The sequence below is a fragment of the Crocodylus siamensis genome, chromosome 3 (assembly GCF_052110815.1).
Source record: "Crocodylus siamensis isolate JL-2025a chromosome 3, ASM5211081v1, whole genome shotgun sequence".
Classification (NCBI taxonomy): domain Eukaryota; kingdom Metazoa; phylum Chordata; order Crocodylia; family Crocodylidae; genus Crocodylus; species Crocodylus siamensis.
The window spans coordinates 129,428,475-129,449,898 of NC_143397.1; the positions used below are offsets into that span (position 1 = coordinate 129,428,475).

The 21,424-nt window shown below is 40.6% G+C and overlaps 2 long non-coding RNA genes across 2 annotated transcripts in view; both read left to right on the forward strand.

Moving 5' to 3' along the window:
• The window catches only part of LOC149868799 (uncharacterized), a 63,898-nt gene that overhangs the window by 9,441 nt on the left and 33,033 nt on the right, over window positions 1–21,424 (forward strand). The gene's annotated exons all lie outside the window — the stretch shown is intronic.
• Window positions 386–21,188, forward strand: LOC149868800 (uncharacterized). Its single transcript, XR_016441033.1, has 3 exons — window positions 386–508; window positions 1,457–1,644; window positions 21,074–21,188. It is a non-coding gene; the product is annotated as an uncharacterized LOC149868800 (long non-coding RNA).

The following is a 21,424-nucleotide window of genomic DNA, read 5'->3' on the forward strand; positions in this document are numbered from 1 at the left end:
ATTGATTTCAATTGAGTGTACCTCACATGTGGGCTATGTGCATCAAACTTCTATACAGTTATGGGTTTTGATTGATCTATGTTCACTTAGACTGGTCTAAGTCTGATGTCTGTACATGCCCTCTATTGATCTAGCTGGTCTCTGGGAAAAATACAAAACATCCCCATATATGGATATTCAAGTTGTACAGCTACTGCCATGCTAAAGGTATCTTTAGGTGACCTCTTTTGCAAATTTTGCCAAATTTATAAAGATACTTGAGATGATGATTTTCCTGTGATGGGAATCCCTGTCCCCACAACAGATATGATTGAATGCTGGAAATGACAAATTATCCTTGCAGTTCACAAAATATATTTCTCCTTAAAAACAATTTTTTTAGGAAGATCATGGTGACATCAGACTGAGCTGATTCTGAGCTACAGCGGTGCCAGTCTTGAGATGTTTAGCACTTAAAATCCTTTGGGCAATTTTCTACATATAAAAATTGTCTTCAGAATTTGGAAAGGTAAACACAGCTGCTATAAGAGTTGGCTTTCTACATTTCCCCTGCTTAAGAATAAACTTCCCCTTACCCCTTAAATGAGGAATGGGATGTGTGCACTTCAGTTTGTGCTTTAATATGATATCACCTAGCTAGTGGAAAACAATGTCACAACTCAGCTAATCTGTGACATCAGGATAGCTAATGATTCCTTAGCTTACCTGCAAGAATGTTGTGGGAGACCATATCAAAACCTTGCTAAAATCAAGGTCAAGTTACCCACTGCTGTGAATAGGCATATATTACAGCTGTTTTTGAAAAAGGAGGGAGAGTCTCCATTCAGAGCATGCATCAGCTTCTCTGATATTGCTTCTCTGGTAGTGGGATAAGAGCAAAACTGTTGTAATTTTAACCCTGTTTATTTCAGGGTTAAAAATTAACAGTTTCACTGATCTTAAATTGCTATAGGAGCAGTAGCCCAGACTGTAGTAGCAGTATAATCAGACTGTCATGTATCAGGATTACTTAATACTAGTTTAACAATTACACCAGTCCACCACTTTGGAAAATGGATAGGTGAGTCAGAGGGAGGTGGGGTCCAAGATAGCAAACTGAATCTGTGGTAGAGCTATAAAACCCAGGTCACTAATTCCCACATCATTGGCAGCCTCTGATCCATAAGCTGCATACATAAAAGCAGATGATGTAACATTGAAAAGGGACATGAATGCAATGTCTGTTTCTGCTGGGTATTGAAAGCAAGCAGCCAAAACCAAAGCCAGGACTATGAGAAGTCTACAGTAGCATTTATAAAAAGAAATAAAGTACCTCAGGAAATAAAACCTTCCTTCTTAAAGTCCATATGAAATTGTAACCCTGAGGGCTTCCTGTTAGAATTACCTTTGGCAAATACATAGATCATTTAATTAATCCACTTCATTTTAAGTTGCCTGCTCTCTTACTTTCTTTCAGTACTGCATTTCATTCATTTGTCCCGCATGGCATCTTCAGAATGTGTCAGGCCATGACGTATCCGTGATGGTTGCAAGTACAAGGAAGCACATGCATGGGGGGATATGGTCCCCCAAGAGACCTTGCCACAAGGCCTCCATTCCACCCTGCAATCACACATACGGCCTGACAGAGCCTGATGTCCAGAGGTATATCCGAGGTTACACCCATGTGGTACAGACGTGTCAGCTTTTCTTAATGAGATAAGGGCTTAGCTATGCTCTGGAGTCTGTGATTCAGATGCTGTCCTTACTGTTCAGTTAATGGGATCACAGCAACTCCATCTGTAATATGAGGTTCTCTCCTAGGTAATCTGCCTTAAGGAGATGGAATGAGAATCTTACACCTTTAAATATGATGCAGTGAAGGGGAATTGTAATTATTGCATGTATTAGCACTAGGTGCAGGGCCCAAAATATATGGCACAGGAAATATGAACGTAAAAGCAGAATATATAGAAACAACATCAGCAAAATTAATCAATAATGAGTGGTCTGTGCCATCAGGAAGTTTGCTACACAAAAAAGAAACAAAGAAAACTCACCAAAATCTATTCTCAGGGGTCCCCTGTTTCTAAGGTAGACAGGTATGTTTGGCCCATGTGAAAGGGATGTGAAGAACCAAGTTCGCTCTTTTTTCTCTCAGCTTTTCTTATTCAGACTTAATCCCTCCTTTATTCCTTTGAAGATCTATGGTAAGCATCACATGCACCTTTTCCTCACCAATTACAAGAGTCAACCTGGTTCATTTAAAATCCTCAGGTTGGTGAAAAGGGTCTCCACTCTAAACCTCATTCTGTGCCTAAGATTCATGGGAGTATAGCTTTTATTTAGGTGCATAATTAGCTATACTTTAAGATAACTGAGAATTTAACAGTCTGCACAGAATTAGGCATTTCCTGCTCCAATGAGCTCTGAGACACCAAGAGTTTTGCCCATGCATAGCTCCGTGATCACAGTACTGAAGATTGTACAGGAATATATTTTAACATATGGTCCTAAGTTCTATTCTTTGCCATCATAAATGATTCTGCTTGAAAATTATACTCATTATGGAAAGTGGACACCAGTTTCAGCTAATTATAATGTTTGTCTGGTCCAGTATAAGGATGTCTAAATGTCAAAGTTAAAGGTCTTCTATATCAAATGCTACAATGAGCCAAAGTTGTAAAATAATAATAATAATAATAATAATCCGCCTTATTTACAGTTTAAAAGCTCAACACCGTCTTCCACAGCACCACGAAGTACCCAAATAGAGATAGTGAACTTTTTTTCCTAACATTTGGAAGATTTTGCATGGAGCAATTAAGTCCAAATTCTACCATTTTAGTCATAGACTCAAATGAATTTCAGTTTATTTCCAAGGTCAGATTTTTAAGAGATCTTCAGCCCAGTTTCCAAAACTGGAAGTGTACATTTTTACTTTTACATGTATGGTTACTCTGTTTTGTATTGCTAATATCTATGGCTTCAGCATTGATTCACCTAGGTTTGAAATTATAAACCAAATTTTGTATATGAAAGCAGTGTAGCTGCTATGCTATTTAGACACATAGGTGAAGTAGGCACTGACAAAATGGAATTTGGTGGTGCTTCACTGTATATATTGAAAACTGTATCTGCTCACTGTGAAAGTTTGGTCAAGACAAAACAAAATTTAAAGGATGTATTATTTGTATTAGGAATATGCCTAGAAGCCCTCATTACAATTCTATTATATGAGATACTGTACAAGCATAGAGTCCATCCAGCGCAAGGTGGCAAAGGCATGCAGTAAGGCAGCGGCCCTAGATTTTAGGAAGGCAAACTTCAACGAGCTAAGGAGGATAGTTGGAGAAGCGCTAAAGTCCCGGAGGGGAGGGGAGCCAGGTGTCCAAGGAGAGTGGTCACTCCTTAAGGAGACGATCCTCCAAGCCCAAAGGAAGGTAATCCCAATGAGGATCAAAGGGAGCAGGAGAGCACACAAGCCTCCGTGGCTCACCAAAAGCATCCGGGAATGTCTCCTTGCTAAAAAGGAGGCTTACACCCAATGGAAAGAAGGGGTCATCACCAGGGAGGACTATTCTGCAGTTGCTCGGGGATGTAGGGGGGTAGTTAGGAACGCCAAAGCAGAGATGAAACTGGGACTAGTTTCCTAGATTAAGGACAATAAGAAGTCCTTTTTTAAATACATAGGGGGGTAAAAAGAAGGTCCCGGGTAATGTGGGGCCGTTGCAGAACGGGATGGGAAACTTGGTCGTCACACCAGACAGCAAAGCTAACATGTTCAATGATTTCTTCGCCTCCGTCTTCCTAAGTAGGGACCAGAACAGCCACCTCCCTGCTGGGCCCCCCTCAGGCCCCAGGGGAGGCACACATGGACCACGGGTTAGCGAGGATTTAGTTAGGGAGCTTCTGGAGGGGTTGGACGTATTCAAGTCAGCCGGCCCGGATGATCTCCACCCTAGAGTTCTAAAGGAACTGGCCGAGGTCATTGCAAGTCCCCTGGCACGGCTTTACGAGCACTCGTGGTGCTCTGGAGAGGTACTGGAGGACTGGAAGAGGGCCATCGTGGTCCCCATCTTCAAAAAAGGCAGGAAGGAGGACCCGGGAAACTATAGGCCGGTTAGTCTTACCTCAATCCTAGGCAAGCTGTTTGAGAAAATTATGCTGGCACACATCCAGGAGGGGCCAGCAGGGCACTGCATGCTTAGGGGCAACCAACATGGGTTCATCAGTGGCAGGTTCTGTCAGACCAACCTGGTGGCCTTTTACGATCAGATCACCAGATCATTAGATGCAGGGGTAGCAGTGGACGTAGTCTTCTTGGACTTCCGGAAGGCTTTTGGCACTGTCTCTCACCCCATTCTCATTAAGAAACTGGGGGGCTGTGGTTTAGACACTCACACAGTCAAATGGGTTGCCAACTGGCTGGAGGGTTGCACCCAGAGGGTGGTAGTGGATGGGTCCTTCTCAGCCTGGAAGGACGTGGGCAGTGGGGTTCCCCAGGGCTCGGTCCTCGGGCCCGCACTGTTCAGCATCTTCATCAGTGATTTGGATGAGGGGATAAAAAGCACCCTGTTCAGATTTGCTGATGACACTAAGATGTGGGGGGACGTGGGCACACTGGAAGGATGCAGCAGGCTACAATCAGACCTAGACAGGTTACAAGGGTGGGCGGATGAGAATAGGATGGGTTTCAACACAGACAAATGCAAGGTGATGCACCTGGGGAGGAACAACCGGCACCATACCTACAGGTTAGGGAACTCCCCTCTTGTCAGCACGGAGGCGGAAAAAGATCTGGGGGTCATCATTGACTCCAAGATGAACATGGGCCGGCAGTGTGGAGAGGCAGTCAGGAAGGCCAACCGCACCTTGTCATGCATCCACAGATGCATCTCGAGCAGGTCTAAAGAGGTGATCCTCCCCCTCTATGCGGCACTGGTCAGGCCGCAACTGGAGTACCGCGTCCAGTTCTGGGCGCCGCACTTCAAGAGGGATGTGGTCAGCATCGAGAGGGTCCAGAGGAGGGCCACTCGTATGATCAGGGGACAACAGGGCAGGCCCTATGAGGAGAGGCTACGGCACCTGAACCTGTTCAGCCTCCAAAAAAGAAGGCTGAGGGGGGATCTTGTGGCCTGTTATAAACTAGTCAGGGGGGGATCAGCAGGCATTGGGGGGTCACTGTTCCCCCAGCACCACCAGGAGTGACCAGGGATAACGGTTACAAGCTGGCAGAGGGTAGGTTTAGGTTAGACATCAGGAGGCACTACTTCACAGTCAGGGCGGCTAGGGTCTGGAACCAACTTCCAAGAGAAGTGGTGCAGGCTCCTACCCTGGGGGTGTTCAAGAGAAGGTTAGATGAACATCTTGCTGGGGTGGTTTGACCCCAGTATTCTTTCCTGCCATGGCAGGGGATCAGACTAGATGATCTGCTCAGGTCCCTTCTGACCCTAGAAACTATGAAACTATGAAAGAGTAAAAAAAGGCTATCCCTGCTCCAGACGACTTCTCTTTTTGAAGATTAAATCATAATAGATAACAGGAATCACAAATACATGCTCATTCACTGGAGTGACTTATTTTCATTCTATCCCAAATGCAGTATTTCTTAACCTCTTGAGGTCCCTTCCAACCCTAACTTTCTATGATAGCCTGACTTTACTTCAGAATGTTATGAACTACTGGAGTCAGAAGAATCAGAAGTGGTCCAGACTATTCTGTTGGGAGTAGATCTTCTAGTGTTTCAGGGAATCCAATGGAATACTACAGCATGGCCTGGATTCTGCAAAGAAGTATGCCTGTGCCTCACTTAAATAATCTGGAGCTTCACTGACATCAATGAGATTGCTTAGACTACTGAAATATAAACATGAATGAAAAGGGTTGTTTTTTCCCCCATTATTGGATCTGGTTTTTAAAGGAAATATTAAAGTACTTTTGAGAGATGCAAGTAAGGAAGGGATCATAACTGAGGTTTCCAGACAGACTCATAGGAAGCCTTTAAAACCTGCAGAAGATTGCACTCTGGAGTTAAAGAGCTTGATATGGAAGTAATTAAGAGGCAGACAATAAGCAAGATAGAGGAAATAGTGGAATAATAGCTCTTAAGAAAACTAAATGACTGATCAGACCTCTCCTTCCCTTACCAGTCCTGACCTCCCTTAAATTTTTGCAGGCACGATGAAAGATCTACACACTTTCTTCTTCTAATGATTTCCTCAGTAATCAAGGAGCGGAAGTTGTTAAATGTAGTATGATCAGTTGGGAGAGATTTTTCTCCACAACTTGGTTCTCGTGCCAAGGGTATAAAGCTGTTTAACAAAAAGGCCTCCCTCTGTTGTGGGTGGGGAGAGTGCATCTGATGTAGCAATCAGCAGATGATTGAGGCAATGTGACCACAGAACAGCTGTCCAGGCAGGAATTTCACAAGTCATAGGTAAGCCATTTCAATCTAATCTGTAAATCAGATAGTACATAGTAGTTATACTTATTGCTTATAGTTGCTTATACAACTGCAAAATGGACAGGGGTGGGTTCTGAAGAGGAGTAGAAAGCAGAGAGATAGCAGAGATCCCCAGTTTACAGTGAAGTCAGGTTCTCTGAGAGTTCTTTACATAACATCCTAGTGTAAGTGCAGGAATTACTGATGCCTGGGGAGACTTGTGAGAAAGTGGAATAATCTTTGTAGACACTCCACTATGTGGGGAAGATGGGAGGAGATAGCTAAGAATGGATCCTTTCGCCCAGTATAATCACTAGCATTAGGAACTTGAATGGCATAGGGCCAGTCATAGGGGCACATGCCTTGGTAACATCGTTCCTCATTAAGGCCTGCTCACTTTGTGGAAGAGAATAAACTTGTTATGTCACCAGTAGACCACCTCTGATTCTGGGGGTGAAAGTTGGATTTGGGCCATCTTGCCTGAAGTGTAAAATGCTAATTAAATGTAATAGAAGGTAATGCAGGGTGGCCCCTTACAGACAAACTGGGTCAGAGAGGCATGCAAAAATATACTTTGTCAGAAGTTAGTAAAAGAACACCATTCCTTATAGTCCAAGTCATTCCTAGAATCTGAGAAAGTAACTTGATGCCCATGAAAGCTCATGCCTCTAGCTCATTGGTGTGGCCGCAACTAGAGTATTGCGTCCAGTTCTGGGTGCTGCACTTCAATGAGGGTGTGCTAAAGCTCTAGAGGGTCCGAAGAAGGGCCACCTGTATGATCAGGGACTTGCGGCTTACTGCTATAGAAGGTCCTGGGTAATGTGGGGCTCTTGCAGGACGTGATGGGAAACTTGGTTGTCACACCAGTGATTGCGGCTTACTGCTATATCAGAGGCTTACATCAGGGGCTCAGTGAACAACTATTCACCAGGGCGCCTGTTGGAAAACTAGAAACAGTGGTCACAAACTCCTAGAACATAGTTTCAGGCTGAACATTAGGAAAAACTTTCACCACTAGGGTGTCCAGACTATGAAACAAGCTCCCTGCAGAGGTGGTGCAATCATCTACCCTAGAAGTTTTCAAGAGAAGACTGGACAGTCACCTGGCAGGGGTCACCTGACCCCATGTCTTTCTTGCTCCTACAGGGGACTGGACCCAACCATCCTTTGGGGTCCCTTCTAGCCCTATGATTCTCTCTAAACTGGTTAGTCTCTAAGGTACCACCCTGTCCTACCTTCCGCTCAACTTGAGACTAACATGGCTAACTATCTGTTTAAAAGTAGTACTTGTACTGTATAAAGGAGATTGCTACCATTCTCTGCATCTCCTCTGTCTTGTCTTTTTCTGTGCTTTGTCTGCATGCTTGTTATTCCTTTTACCAATTACATAAAGGGCACCTCATAAGAGTTAGTGAATGTATTTAAAAAAAACATGCATGAGTCAGGGAAATATTACAAATCACAGTTTTAGCAATGGAGACAGAGAAAGACCAAGTGATTTGCTCAAGGTCAGAAAATAAACCTCTATCAAAGAACAAGATTAAACCATAGTTTCTGGAGTCCTATATATGTGTCTCAACCACAAACTTATGCTCCCTACACATTTCAGGCACCCCAGTGCAGGCACTATTTTTATATTTGTTATGCATAGAATCTTGGCTCTGTCACAGGCATACTACAAATAGATAATATAGGGTAGTTTACAGGCATAAATTGTGATTCTGTAAAGTATACTGCTGATTGTGAATAAGGAATAGCAATCATTTAGATTTACCAATTCCAATGCAAGAAAAAACATTTTTTTAAGCTTCTATATAAAGATCAGCTGAAGCAGCTTGAAAAGATATCACTAAAACCTTCAAGATGCACAACACTGATGAGCAATTGATTAGAAATTGACATGCTGCACTTTACTTGTGAGCCTTGGGAAGACAGATAAAAATAGCATGAGAAATAGTAGTGGTATCAGAGTGGGTGAGCCTGAAAATTTTGCATATGCTCCTACATGTAGTGAATTAAAGCTGGAGCTCAGAGTTTGACAATCCCAGAGCAAGCAAATCTCTTCAGAAAGTCTCACTGTAAGATCATCAGCCTTTGAGAAACTGAATTAAAAAAAATAAAATAAAACAGACAAATTTAACATGGAGGCAAAAAAAAAAACAACAAAAAGAGGAATCTTGAAGCTCTTATTCAGTCTTGTTAGTGTGATGATGGGCACACTAGATTGTCTTCTAAAGGGCTTTACAAACATACAGCAAAAATCTAAGGGCCAGTATAAAGCAACTAGATAAAAAGAAGCTCCCAATAATCTGATCTCAGTTCTGGGGTCTGAAAAGGAGGATGCTAAGGACCTTCCAGAAAACATATAGCATCTGACAGCATCAGATCTTATACAGTAATCACTTAACCTACCACTTAAGCACAGCTATCTCTGAGGACAAATGCAGCAGTTGTTTAACAGAGCATGGTGCCATTACACAACAGTTCAGGACAGGAAGTGAAGCAGAATCCCATAGCCAACTGAAGCTGCAGGGGGAATTTAGGTAGGCAGAAAGTAATTAACTGATTTGGAAACTGGCCAGATAAAGAAATAAAATAAACAGCAGTAGTTCATCCCCATAAGTGTGTTTAAAAACAAAGTCCTAAGGTTTAAAATAGAAAATAGTTTTACCGGGAGCATTTTGAAGCCTGGTACTTGCATAAGTAACAAAACCCTTTTGATATTTGCTATAACTTTGTAGACATGCCAGCTCATCAGCTGTTATAAGGCACAAAGCTCCACTAAAATCGATGAACTAGCCTGATTTAAATCAGCTGAAGAAACAAGTGATCTTTATGTAGATAATGCATTTCTCATGGAGACAAAGTGGAGTTGTTTAGGATTTTATCCAAGATATTTTTCTGTTCTCTACTTCGTAGGAATGTTCTGGCCAGAGTTTAATCCAATATCTGCAAAACCTATCAATGTATTTTTAATCAGTAGTGCATTAATTAACCCTGCCCCAACACCAATTGAAACCAGTGGGTGCCTCTTCACTGATTTCATTACTCTTTGAATCAAGCTCATTAGCATTATCAGGTTGATCTCGTTTTTGTTACTGTAATCTTACAAAGTCAGGCAGGGCAAGTGTGTGAATTGGGTGTAGCCTACAGGGAGTTGCAAATAGCAGCCTGTGTCACAATATCTTTCCCAAGAAATGCAAAGATCCTTTTCTTAACAGAGTTCCTGCTACCTTGCAATTTCTGCCCCAAGTCAGGCATTTCCCACATACTCCTTATTTTATGTAATTCTTTTACAGCATATAAAGTACACAATGCAATCAGTGATCTTGGAAAAGAAATACTGACTCTGATCTCTTTTCTTTTCTTAAAATATAGACTTCTCTATATCACAGGCTTACTGGTGTTTTGGAGTAAGTTATATTTTTCATCTTTGTTCCCAATAGCAAGGCTTGCAGAAATGTAATAGAGGACTTCTGAGAACCTGTGACAGCAGGGTAGGTCCCTGGGGATATTTCAGAAGTCTACACAGATTGATACTGTTCAAAGAATAGACATTCTTACATCGGGGTTCCTCTATTCCAGTAAGAAACCAGTGTATCACTGGCCTACTTTCATACTTCTAGTCCCAAGTTAAAAAAAATAATTGGGTAAGTGGGTGGGTTTTTTGCTAGATTTTCCTCCATCTCTTAGATTTCTTTGAAGTTTTGTTCTTGTGCAACTGTTGAGCAAGAAAGATGAAAAGGCTGTTTTTAAAGAAAAGAGCATTGCTCTTTGCCACTCCTACCTTGTTCTCTATCTGAAAATCTAGCCAAACCCAGGTATTATCTTTGGGTAGGAAGCAACTGAACTGACAATCTCCAATAGTTACTCAGAAAAATAAATATTTCAGTACCCACGCACCCTAATAATTAGCTGTTTTAAAGGTGGCAAGTATTCACTTGTACCAAGAGACCCATCCTGATACTATATGTATATTCATGTACCTTAAAGTTAGAGTTTATAAGACAAAACAAATAGAAACTTGTAAAAGGGGTCATATTTATTCATTTTTTTCTTTCAGCTTCTGAAATCCAGTGTTTGGTGCTGGTATTTAATCAGCCTTTTTTTCTTACACCGAGATTTGCCCTGTAGAATGATACTTTTCTGGTACCAAAATTATAAACCATGGCAAATGTGGAAACTTTAAAATAAAATGATGTCAGGACAGGGGCTAACAATTCCTGGTAAAAGAGTGGTGTGGACACAATTAACTAGTAATTCCATATTAGCTTCCCTGTGTTGTAGAATGTTGCCTTAAGTCTAGCTTAATTAGAGGTATTGGATGAAAGTGGGAACTTTGCTGTGGCCAAGAGATGACCTCTGAAATATGCAGAAGTCTCACATTACCAGGACTAGTTTTCCTCAGTGGTGTATCAAAAAGCCTGTGCCTATTGTCAGGCCATTCTTGGGACAGCTTTAATGTGCCCCCTCCCCATTAGAATGAGAGGATATATTACTAGACACAATGGGTGCTAATAGTCTAAACTGCTTATTCTGGGAGAAAATCTTTGATAGGACTGAATAGTGAAACCTGATTTTTTTCATTTTATATAGGAAAGTCCAAGCTGAACTAAATTTAAGGGCCCATTCTGACAACTTAAATCTGAAAGGTAAATTTTTGACTTGTGCTTAGTATGAAGTACAGTACAAAGAGAGACACAAATAGACATGTTTAGCCAATTTTGCAGTTACATATTTTAAAACCTTACTGATTTCTCTTATTATCTGGAATGGAACAATTTTGAGTAGTAAATCATATAGTGAATGTTTGGAGGATTGAACCCTGCTTCATGGTAAGCTCATTGTCTCTCCATAATCTAACTAATAGGCATTACAATATATTTTTGGTAGCAATTTTTGCTCTGTTTTGTTCTTTTATGGTTTTCTGAAACAGCAAAGCAAAATGAAGACTATTTTAAATTTATACTGTATTAAATTATACTTGGATTAGTTATTAAATAAAGGTTATTATTAAATGTTAATGAATGGTACTATCAATATTATATCTGTCATGAATGGAAAACCTATATATAGCACATGGTTGAGTGCAAGCCATTTATTAATTTAAAGATCCCAACTCCTCAGGAAGTGTTGCAAAATTTCATGCTTTCTCTGCTAGATCACATATCTAGATTTCTGATTTAGTTGAAGGATGCATAAAAGAACAGAGATTAAATGTAATTTAGAGTCTCTGCAAAAACTTCAGGTCTAGCGTTTCAGGTGGATGCATGTAACTTGAAAACTTAGCTAATACAAGTCATATTTATTCAAACCATGCCTTTGGGAACTTCCCATCACAAACTTGTAAGATATGAACTAGTCAATCTTTGTATTTTACAAGCTACCAGCAGGCTGGTAAATCAGAAGGTAAGCACCGATGTTGCTTCTCAGTTTATTATAATTAATGTGTATTCAGTTTCACAGATACAGAAGTAATTTATGGTAAAATGTATTCCTTGGGGCCAGATTATTTTATATTCCAAAGAGAGAAAGGGTGTATGCATAATATAATGCCTTATATATAATAATGAGTATGTGCAGATGTTACAATTTGATTGACCTAACCCTGTTTAGGATTAGGTCCATCTAAGTGCAGATCTGTACCCTTTGGGCAAAAAAATGGCTGGCCTCATCTAATTCAGTTCACCTAAGAGGGTGAACTAAGTTACAATGGAAATAGATTAGCGCAACCTACCAAACATCTGTATACATTCAGAGCACAACCCCAGAGCTCAGAACGGTCTGGCCACTCACTCCAGCCCTGAAGCCGATTTTTCCTACCTCTCCTAACCTCTCCTAACATGACTTGGCTATTTTTGAGCCCCCTGATCTCTAACCTCCACACTTTGGATCCACCAAACCTCCCGGGATGGACTCACTAGCCCCTCCCAATCCTCCTCCCCTCCCCACAATTAGACCGCATTCCTGGCATAGCTCCTAGCACCGGCAAACATTTGCACAACTGGGACCCTTAAAGTAAGCTGTGTGGTCATAGATCAGGTCTCAGGCACATCTGCACATACCCAGTATGTATAATACCATAGATATATATATAGAAATAGATATCACATGCCCTTCCTCTCTTCGCAAAGTACCTCATCCCAGTTTTGTTTCCACTGGAATTGGTCTTGGTTACTACTCAAAGTGAGTAAGGGTATGTATATCTTGATTTTTATTATTCAGTATGTCATATCCCTTAACTGTCTAAAACTTCTGTAACTACAATAAACCCACTGTTTTAATGCAAATGAGTCTGGCTAAGATCACATAAAAGATATTTTGAACTTCTGTTTGTCTTGGAGATATCACAGGCATCTGAATGCTTTACAGTCAAGCTCTGCAGTGGGTCTCTCCAATCAGAACCTGAAAAGATTTTACAGTGGCACATCATCCACTGAAAACTGCAAATCTATTGGACCCCAAAATTAGCAGAGCCTCAGATTAGCTGAAATAAAGTGTATAACCACAACCAAGTTGGGCTAGGAACGAGTCTTATCTTTGTATAGGTTCCCTCACACCAAGGTCATTTACTTCAGCTTTGCCAAGCACCTGAGAATTTTATCTTTAATAAAACCTGATAAATGCATTATGCCACCTCAAAATAACCTTAAGCATATAGTTCTGAAGTTCTTAAGAGAAATACTGCTTGATTATGTGTGATGGTAAGATTTTAGATCAAATAACTGACATGCAAATATATAGAAAGGTGGACAAGAATGTTCTTGTGAAGTATGGAATCATACTTCATTAATTTGGTATAGGTCTTGAAATAAAATGATGGGGTGACATGGATTGGTTCAAATGAGTTTGGGAACAAATTTTGATTGATGTTCCTGTAAGCCATGTTTTACAGGAATGTTATTTCTTATAAAAATGCCATTCATCACAGTGACCACAGGTACTCACTGAACCCATAGATGCAGTACATCTGTGCCCACACTTTTGCATGGGAACTTTAAAGTACCTAAGGCATAGTCAAATAAAGAGGGACAAAACTGTTACAGCCTCTACATCCTTACAAAATAAATGCCTTATGTACTATTAACTTAGCATATTCCCCACCTTGGTAGCTCATAGTTTGGTAAATCAATTTTGGTAGCTAAAAAGAATGACATCTCAGAGGGTAGCAGATGTTTGGTGAACAGGATATTTTGATGTAAAATTTTAACTGATCTCTCTGATCTCCTGGGCTGTTTTTCTCTACTGTTGTCAAACTAAACTCACATATCTTAGATCAGTGTTTCCCAAACTTTTCTTCAGCATGACCCCATTTATGACACCGTTTTCTCAGTGTAGCCCCTCCCTCCTACCTCACAACTCTCCACCCCCCCTACGTGCCCCTCACTCCCCATCCACAGCCCCCCACATCCCCAGGTGCCCCAGGGCCTGCAGTCCCCTGCCCTCCCCCCCGTTAGCAGTCAGTCCCTGGCTGCTGTAGCCAGACTGGAGCACAGAGCACAGCTCCTCCCCTCCCCTTGACCCCTTCCCTGTGGGTGGCACAGTTGGAGTACAGCCTGTGGGTGGGGGGGAGGATGTGGGATGCCTGCTGCAGGCTTGGGTCTCCCCATCCTGCTGCCCTCCTCCCAGGGGCTCTGCGGCCCAGCAGGCTGGACTTGGAGTGGGAGGGAGTACCACGCCACCATGGCCACCAAATTGAGGACCTCCCTGCCTGCCCAGCAGCAGCAGGAGTACAACTCCATGCTGCCACTGCTGCTGCACCTCATTTTGACCTTGGCAGCCATGGCGGTGTAGTGCTCCCCCCTGCACTAGGTCCCACCCACTGGGCTGCAGATTCCAGTTTATCATGACCCCATTTGCTGATGTTGTGAGCCCATTTGTGGTTGCAACCCACAGTTTGGGAATCGCTGTCTTAGATACTGATTGGAAGATTCTATATCACTATTACTGGTGTATTTCAACATATATCCTGTCTTCTACTTGGTATCACTGTTGTAAATTACTACTTGCTTGGTAGAATTACTGATTATAGGGGGGAAAAACAAAATATATTTTTATTGCTGTTTTCAAAAATTGATGTTTATTATATTAAAAACTGGGCACATAAAAATATACTTCTAAATCTGTATTTTGGCAATTAAGTAAAAGTGGTTGATTTTTTCAAAGCACTCGTTGATGTCAATAGGATTTGTGACGATTCAGGATCTTGCAAAAGAAAGCCATTTTTATTTAGGTTCTTAACTATGGATTTAATAACCTGTCTTTAGGCATCCACTCTGGAAAAGTGTGACCTATGTGTCTTTTGGGTGCATGAGAGAAGGAGGGTTAAGGTGGGAAGAGGTTAAGGTGGGAGGGGTCCCTAGACTCTTTTGCTCTGTTTCAGCCCTCTGATATTTGAAGCCATTCACCAGAGGTCTCATAAGTGTAAAAGGCTTGGTCTTCTCTTGTTAAATTGCCACCTGTTCAGGGAAAAGCTAATCCATTAAAGTCGAACAGTTCTGAGAAGGTGCTGCACTGCCCGGGGCAGCCTCTTGAGTTTCACTTCTGACAGCTGCAGGGAAATGGAGTTGGGGATGGTCCTTGTTACAGAAATTAGACAGATCAGGAAGGAAACAGAGCTGGCCTTTCATGTGATCTGGCTTTGAGATGGGAGGGTGGGGGAAAGGGCGAATTCCTTTTCTAATTACTTTACGGGTCAGTTCTCCTCAACTCTTGTTAATGTCAGACACTCATAATCTTTTAAAAATATTAGGAAAAGGGGAAAAATCATGAACTACTGAAGATTTTTGATGTGCCTGATATTCTGCTTTGTATATCTGTGACCTTGGTGAAGATTTTTTTTCCTCTTGAACTAGCAGGAGGCAGAACTGAGACAGAGGAAGAACAGTTTTCCTGATGTGAACTTACTGCCTTCTTTAAATAGTAAAGATTTTCCCCTCTGATTTCATGAGTTCGTTCTTTTCCTCTGCAGTGAATTTAGTAGTCACAGAAAGTGCCAGATTGACATTCCTGCATATTAAGGACTTCTGCTTATTCAGAGAACAGGTACAGATTGGGCAGCAATACTGGAAGCTTCATAAAGCCATCCACATAAGACTTTGCTCTCAACATATATCAAAAAGGATAACCTCCAGGAGTAAGAAGTTGCTTATATGCCATTCCCTAGGTGGTGGCTTTCCCTGTATTTCTCTTTTTTGTAACTTGTGCAAGGACCCTCTAAAACTTGTATGTTTCTTTCTTGTGTCAAATCACTAATACATCCAATGCTGTAACACTTATTAAATAATCATTTATTGGATCAAAATGGAAAATGAAATGATAGAATATTGTTTGAAACAAAAATATACTAAGTATATATAAAATATATACTATATATTAAGAATAAATTGTAAACACAAGACATGTATGGCCCGTACACAGTCACACATGAATAAAATGGACACTTGTTTTCTTACTGGAAGCCAACATAGTCTACGTATAAGCAAAGCAGGATAGCTCAAAAAGCAGGATTTTTCAGTACCTTTTAATGGATATGTCTGCCAAGATGATGCAGACAACCTTATTACTCCCTCCCCTCTTTTCACACACCCACTTGGAGTCCTATTTTCATAGGATTTTCAAGAGCAGCTTTAGAGAGCTGTGATAATCTGGAGGATTAGAGAAAGCCAGAGGGGAGCCAGACACATGATGCCCCACAACTGAAACATGCAGATGGTTTGCTTTGATGTGATAAAGAAATGAAGCCTTTTAAGCTGAAATAAGGGAGCCGTTTACATAACAGTGCCGTATCCTAACTGTACCAGGGCCCTCAAAAGCCAAGATGGTCTCAGGTTTGCTGTGAAAGCAACTAGTCAAATAGGTATTCATTTATGTTTTTCCTTTCTTAATTCTGCTAAACCAGTAGCCCTCACACATCTGTAATTTTGCAGGGCAAAGGTAATGTCCAGTCAAGTTATGGTTTCCATATAACCTCCCCAGTGAGAAGTCAAGGGTCCTCTCCTCAAAATTTTTTTTTTGGATAGTATCTTTTATTACACCAGCTGTATAGTTCATATACAAATCGCCCTTCCTTAGGTCTTCCCAGGTGGCCTACAAACACTTTGTGCCCAAGAGCATGTCCAACACCTCTCCCAACTATATAGTTGGTCTAAAAAAAGAATACCAGAAAAGCCTTTCTTTTTGCATATTTTCTGGATGATCATGGCTACAACAATACCCCAGCCCAACCTTTGAGCCCTACAGAGCCTTTGGATTGCCTTAGAAGATCCTTTTTTAGGCAACACAAGATTCAGACTGATCCTTGAGCTCTACCAATTGTTTATACGTGCTTGAGAGCAAGTGACTTTATTGGAAACTCAGCTTCCCATATTCAACCCAGCTAAGAGACACAGGAATAATGCCTTTTTTTTCCTTGGTGCTCAAAGGGTATTTTAACCATGAAAAAAGCAGATGATTATATTATAATGTTGCATGCATATACCAAGGTGGGCAGATGTAATATTGCAGCTGAACTTTCCTTCTGGTGTTTCATAATTTTGAGTGCTTTACTTTGTGACCTTACTGTATGGGCCACCAATATAAGCAAACATCTATCCCCATGCCATGAAAAATCCACTAGTTACATAAGCACACGTAGTAATTACATGCACAGATTTAGGGTCAATAATGGTGTTATGCTATTATATGTAGCATGATCAATCATGTCCCCTTATGCAAAATCATTGAAAATGTGGGTTGGAAGAGACCTCAGAAAGTAATTGAATCCAACACCCACCTGCTCAAAGCAGGAACATCCCCAACAATATCATTCCAGCCAAGGCTTCATCATGAGAAGAAGGAATAAAGGAAATAATTTTTTAAAACAAAGGCTGTTTAATCTTGTATATTCTTTTGTTACAGTGTTTTATCAAAGACCAACAGTATTTTTTGACTCTTTTCCTCATAGGGATTTTTAGGATGAATTATCTTTTTGATACAGACCAGCCCAAAAAAACATTTTCTCAAAAGCATTTTTTATTTCCTGTGGATAGGTGGTAGGAGGGAAGTGAAAACATTTTTAATTATAAAAATGCAAAGTTTCATTAAAATAGTACCTTCTGCCCAGCCCCAGAAATGAGATCCGGGGGCAGGACCCTCCCATCCCTTCAGAGTCATTCAGAAATGTAAGTCCTGGAAGCCAACTGACAGGCTCAGATCTCCATACAATTGTGACTTCAGCCTAGTAAAAAAGGTTGCCTTTAAGAAGTTACAGTGTAAATAGCCAGTTTGACAGTGCATCTGGGTGCCATGGAGAGAGGCACATTAGAAATGTACCATCGTAACTGAAGACACTCCAGTTTATTTTTTTTTATTTGTTTGTAATAATTTCTTTCCTTATTATTTTCGTTACAAAGGCCTATCCTGTATTTTTCCTACAAGCCAGATAAATGCCCCAATATTATTGATTATTCTGTAGTGGGTACTCTCCATCTTTCTCTTGTTTTTTAAGTGAAAATTTTCTAGCAAGTCTTGTGCCCCTCCCCCCCCCCATTAGAATGAAAACAAATCTCAAAACCTCGAAATTTTTCATGAAAGGGAATTATTGTTTTCTGGCCAGCCCTTCTTCATTCCACCATCTGCTTGGCAGTTCATCCTGTCTTTGGGACACAGTTGGAAGAGGTCTATAATGATTAGTAAAAATGCTGCTGGAAAATAAACTCTTTATTGGAATTTTTATGTTGTTTCATCAGACAAGGAAAGTCTTGCTAATTGGATCCTATCCCTCAACTGCCAGTTTCAGTTAAGAAGAAATGTAAGCAGTACACAGCTGGGGTTTTGTCATTGTGATTAAACAAGTAGTTATTAAAAAAAACCCAAAAAACCAAAAACCCAGAGTACATGCCATATACAGTACCACGATGTGTATTCCTTCCTTGGGCCAAATGTTTGATTATTGTTAATTGGCTCAGTCTGACAGTACTTCCTCAGTCAAAACACCAACAGAAGTTTAAACGCATTTGAAGTCAACAGAGAGTTTAACTGCAAAGACCAGGCCCAGCCCCAGTATGAAGGTTTTAAAAGAATTACAGTGAAAAAACAAACTAGAGACATTCTGAAACTGGATTTAATCATCAGAATAAAACTACATGCTGTACTGTGATTTTCCTGCCCTGACAATACAAAAACTGTAAAACACTTTGTGATGGTCTTACTTTGGTAATTCTCTTCAAGACACTCTTAAGCTACACATAGTTTAGTATCTAAGTAAGTGACTCTCCTTCATTTTAATATTTGAGAGATACCACACATTCTTTCAGAAGTTCCTTTACAAAGAGGTCTCTGTCCTGTCACCAAGTGGAGTGCTTTTAAAAACCCTTATTATTATTCGTTAAAATGTAAACAAAGCTCAGGAGGGGTCCCCTTTAGAAAGCAATTTGTATTTCTTGCAATGGTTTAAAACTAAGATGATGATTTGAGTGACTGCTAACCCTCAAAGGATCTTGAAGGTTCTGGCAGAAAAGAAAGTTAAATATTAAAATTATTTTGCTGTTGAAAGTTATAAAAACTGATGTGACATTAAGGCTTTCTGTCCCTGCTGCTGGGCCTTTGGCAAATTCTCCTCTGCGACCTTGACACGAGGAACCACTGATGCTATTCTATCAATACCTGATGGCTGAACAAGCTCATAAATATATTAGCCAGAAAAGTAGTTGCTTAGAAATGGCACCTTACTTAGCAAATCTGTTCCTAGTGGCACATCTGCTGACAACAATAAAATATTGAAAACAGCCATCATGGAGGGAGAGTAAGCTAGGTTCTTTTCTGTTCAAATGCAATCAACATAATTTGGGTTTTTTTAAATAAATAAATATATGTACACACATACATATTTATAGATATTTTCTAGGGTCATCTACATACGTTGTTTGGGCACATTCAGATGAGCACGCATGTATGGTATGTGACACCACAGATGGGTCTGCAGCACTGCTCACTGCACAAGCCACACATGGAGGCATTCCCCATGCTGCTAATTTGTAGCTCAGGAGGAAGGGGATGCATTGAAACTGGAAGATCCCATTGCCAAAAACATCCCCATGCCTTAAAAAAGTGAGGCGGCACATGTGGCAGCAGTTTGGGCCGCTTAAAACTGGAACCCGCATAGCAGGAGTCATGCTCCAGCTGCCAGCTAGGCTCCTGCTGCCAGATTGTTGCAACTGTGGCCCCTACAGGCCCCCAGCACCCCAGGTAGGGATGCTGGGGCCAGCCCAGGTGTTGGCCACAGCTTCCCCACCCCCAGCCGGGGCAATGCGTTGCACCCTAGAGTACATGTCCATGAGCATTCCCTGAGCACAAGTAGCAGAAGCACAATATTTGTTTTTTTTTACATTAACTTTTCCCCTTGCCGTTTGTCCTGAGGGAAACCCATGTTTCTGCTTGTGGGGATGTGCCTTTGTCTTCAAATGTTATCTTCAGAACCGCTTTTGCAGTGCTTAGGAAGGAAAAGAATGCACGTGCATGCAACTAAGGATGTAATCTGAGGACAATTAAGATACAGGGTTGTTAGGGAGGATGCTGTTGACCCAAAGTACCCTTTATTACAAGTGATGATACGCAAGTCAGGAAGATCCTGGTTTAAGTGGACTGATTTTGCTTAGTTGGTATACAGGACAAGTATTGTTTCAAGAGTAAATGGAGAACATTTGTTATAAATATCACTAGTACACCTCAGACAAGTTGTGTAAAATAGGTTTTCAGAATACATTACCCTGTTACAGTACAGTTCATTATTACCATTTGGCCATCTCCTGTTATTTTTCAGAAGTCAGCAAATGTTGACAAATGACTTCTATAGTAGCTACATGGAACTTATGCCACAAACTTTCTACTGGATTTGTAAATCCTACATGCCTTAAAATGTCTTTGAATGCTTTTCAGTCTCTTATTAACAGAGCAAATCTTATCTTGTATTCTTAATTGTACACAAAGGCAAATTTGAAAATTCAGCTAGAGTTCCTTTAAAAAACTTAAATATATGAAAAGAAGCCTGATCTCAAGGTGGGGGAGGCGGGAGGAGAAAGGATGAACTAAAAGCAGGTATTTTAAATATATTACTTTTATTAACATTACTGTGAAGTCAATGGAGTTACAGCAGGGAGAGATATAGATCAGTGTGGCCAAACGTTTATTCTGTAACATGTAGATTCAAAAAACAGTTCAGCATGTGCTTAAGTCCATTTTTATTCAGGAAAGCAATTGATCAATATTTAAATTCATCTTACTGCCATAACTTAAATATGTACTTAAGTTCAGGATATTTATTTGACTCAGACTAATAATCAATGGGAGTTATATGCATGTAAAGGAAGAAATGGACCTAATTTTTCCCCATAGACAATAGAAGTATCAAAGTAATAAAACCCAGCATTTCAAGCCAATATCTGCTGTGTTCCAATAAACTGGGATTTTGTTTAAATTGGAAAAGCGCCAAAAAATCCAAATAAATACTCCTTATAAACTAAAGGTTCATCAGCATGAGGGGGATACAAAGCAATAAAGCAAATAACTTAGCTGGGAAGATGTTATTAGAGAATAGTGAATTCATTACTTAGGTAGCTAGTACAATTTGACTATGGTGACTGAGAATTACGTATTTTTGTACTGTTTTAGTTCGTAGAAGTTTCAACATTGACTTAAATGGGAGCTGGAGAAGACCCTAAGGAAAAAGGTGGAACAGCATGCAAAAATATGGGTGTCTAAACAACCGAATAAATCTCAAAAAAACTATACATTCTGGTTGTGTCATTATTTGATGCAGTTACTAACATGACATACAGAACCATACACCATGAAACTAAATGGTGCTAATTAAAGAAAACAGCTATGACACAAACAAATAGATTTTCACATACTGGATTTATTTCTTTTAATTTACCACACCCAACCTGCAAAGCTACCCATTGTACAGGACCTGAAATATATGTCACAATTATGTGGTGAAATCCTGACCCATTAAAGTCA